We start from the raw sequence: 3,190 nt of genomic DNA, 5'->3' as shown, positions 1-3,190 counted from the left end.
TAGGGGGTTGAAGAGAGATTTCTAACAAATCAGAAATCATATCACTATCAAAAATTGCCTTAGTAGGACCATGGTCCACAAGGTGAGCATGCCATCTACGAAAAACGACATCAGATTTAGGCCAAGTGCGAATACGTCTTTCGCGAAGCGGCAAAGAGTTTAGAAACGGAGGGCCTTGAGTACAAGGGAACAACTGACCGACCGTCACTTGTTCGATGGCCTCGGCGTTGTTGAATGAAGGACCTAGATAGAACTCATTGAGTTCGACATTAGCTGGTGCAAGGAAGTTCGAAATTATATATGGCCGAGTGAGGAGTTTCTGGAAGTCTTCGAAACTGAAGGAGTCACCATACTGGGATTGTGAAGCAGCCATTAGGAACGAAATAAAGTTTGTCGAAGTTTGCTTAAGAAACGTAGTAGAGAAGCAAGAAGATAAACAGTAATATTGCGAGAGAGAAGCGCGAAACAATGAGGCATGATTTAGTGGTGCAATGAAATGGCGTGTATTTGGGAGTTATAAGGGTTTGCAAACGTCGCACCTTTTTAGGTTATGGAAGAAAACAATGATTGAAATTCTTGAAAATTTCGAATGTTGTTGGAAAACACAAAGTGAATATGGCAAAAATTAATAATTGGTATTAATTCTGCCATATTGGGGGGTAATTGTTGACACACAAAAAGTTCAGCCCAAGGAATGAAGCCCAATTGGAGGATCCCCAAATCAGATAGCCCAAAGAACGGTCAAATTAGACAATTCAGGATAAAGGCCTAAATAGGGAAGCCCATAAACGCGGTAATACCATCGTTCAAGCTTGCAAGTCGCCCAAGATTTGAGCAAATGAATTGCCATGCAGTCGCCGAGAGCTGTGACCCTGTTCTCGTCCAAACTTTCGAGTCGCCCAAGATCTTAGCAAACATAAGATGTTATGATTACCCAAAAGTGCGGTTAATGAAGCGGTTATTGAGTAGCCCTATCACGTTCCACGATTCAAGAAATTCAATTGAAGACGGTTGAACGACAAAAAGTAATGGCAGCAGTTAGAGAAGGCAGTTCCATGACAAGTTGGCCATTATGAAGAAAGTGGGCAGTTATAGAGCGATTAAGCAGTTTTTAAGTGGTTGATCACGAAAGGATCGTTCAGAGAGTATAAAAGGAAGAAAACACATAGAGCAAATGCCCCCCGAATCAAACATTCTCAAACGGAGAATATGTAATTTTCAATTTCTTATTTTAGATTTAAACACTTCTTTTCAGTAACTCGTGTGTTTGCGTTCCTTGGAGGCATTCTGTTTTATTTTCCAATTGTAAAGTCATCGACAATAAAAAAAATCCCTTTTTGGAACTTTGTCTCAAGAGGTTTGTCTCTTACACAATCGTCTGATCCCTTTTTAATAATTAGCGACTAACTCGCGCGAAACACTATCTTTAACTTGTTGCAATCTAATTATAGCTTCACCGACTTGGATGGGTCAACTCGTTGCAAGATGCCGAGTTGAGCTAATTAATTCGGACGCCGATCTTTTAAAGTTCAATTTTACTTGTTACGCTTTTACTGTGAACGTCCATGTTTGGCCCGTTTCTTAAAATTTATTTTTTCTTAAATTCACTTTCAATTACACATTCAATTATATATTTTATTAAATTTTACTAAAAATTTGAATTTCTATCAAAATCAAACAGGGGAAAGGTCTTTGTAATTTATAATAGATCAATGCGGAATACGACGGAAGGCATCCTCTTCCTAACATAAATTTCTTACTTTGTCATTCTTTCTTTAATGATGACAAAAAAAAAAAATTCATACACGATATTCGCAAGGCCCCACTCCACCCAAGGGGGCGAGGGTCATTACCTAGAGATGGGGGCTAGGACTGGTATGAAAAACATGGCGCTTGTCCTGTTAAAAATTCATTTCAAAATACACAATTTTTCTCACATAAAAAGAAAATAATCATCATCATTTTTAGAGAAAACGTGAATTTCCTACAATTTTAAAAAAAAAGAAAAAAGAAAAAAAAAGAAAGAGGTAATGATTTTCATCATCTAAAAAATTAAAGAATAAAAGGAAAAAATGGAGCGATAAATTGGCTGAGGACCTAGGCCACCCCATATTCACCCCACCCCCGCCCCAGCCTTAAGTGGATATGGGGGCAAGACAAGGAGATAAAAATATACAACCGATGTGGAGACGAAAATACCCGTCCATTCTCTAATCCGCTTTCGTTACCATCTCAATCTTCCTTATGTTATACTTTTATATGTTTTATATCATCATGTTTACTCTTTTTTTTCCTCTTAATTTCAATTTAGAAAAACATAAATTGTTGAAATCTCAAAAAAAATTTAATCCTTTTGTTCAAATTGATTTGAATATTAATTTCTCATTGAGAAAATTAAAATTCATAAAAAATATATGAACTAGAAAGAATCTAATATTTAATTCAAAGTTTAATTTAAGTCAGTTAGCAGTTAATTTTAGGGAAAATTGCAGCTGAGGTACCAAACCTTTCGTTTATTAGCAGACTTTGCCCAAACCTTTAGTTTGTACCACCGGAGGTACCAAACCTTCAAAAAATACGCACCCAGAGTCCAAATTGACATAAACCGTTAGTTTGACCATCAAAATCGTTAGTTGACCCCAAAATTGACATTGACCAAAATTTTGACTGATTTTTAAAGGGTCAAATATGTAACTTTATATTTTTCATATAAAAATTAAAATAAAAGAAATATACTTCATCTTCTCCACTTCACCCTACAAACATCCACCCCAAAACCAAAAATCAGGAACCACTCACTTCACCCTACAAACACAACCACCCCCAAAACCAAAAATCAGGAACCACTCACTTCCCTACCTGCCAACCGACCGCCCAATGCTACCCCTTCAACGCTAGTCAACCGCCCAACGCCATCCCTTCACTGCCTTCAAATTCTCCAAATAAACAATCGATCGCCCAACGCCATACACATTGCTGCTCCGCCTTGCGCAGCCTTATTATTTTCGCCTATCACCTCAAACAACGGCTTGACAAACAGCGATGACACCCCATCACTCCCTCTTCCACCCTTCAAGTACAGTGCAGACAGCAAGCCAACTGTATCGCAATATGCCTCCCTAACCTGGGAATCTGAATCCTTCAGCCTCATTGCCAAATGGGACGATAAAGAAGATGAAGATGAAGCAGA

The sequence above is a fragment of the Olea europaea genome, chromosome 3, assembly GCF_002742605.1.
Source record: "Olea europaea var. sylvestris chromosome 3, O_europaea_v1, whole genome shotgun sequence".
NCBI classification, from domain to species: Eukaryota; Viridiplantae; Streptophyta; class Magnoliopsida; order Lamiales; family Oleaceae; genus Olea; species Olea europaea.
This window is presented reverse-complemented; position numbering follows the sequence as displayed.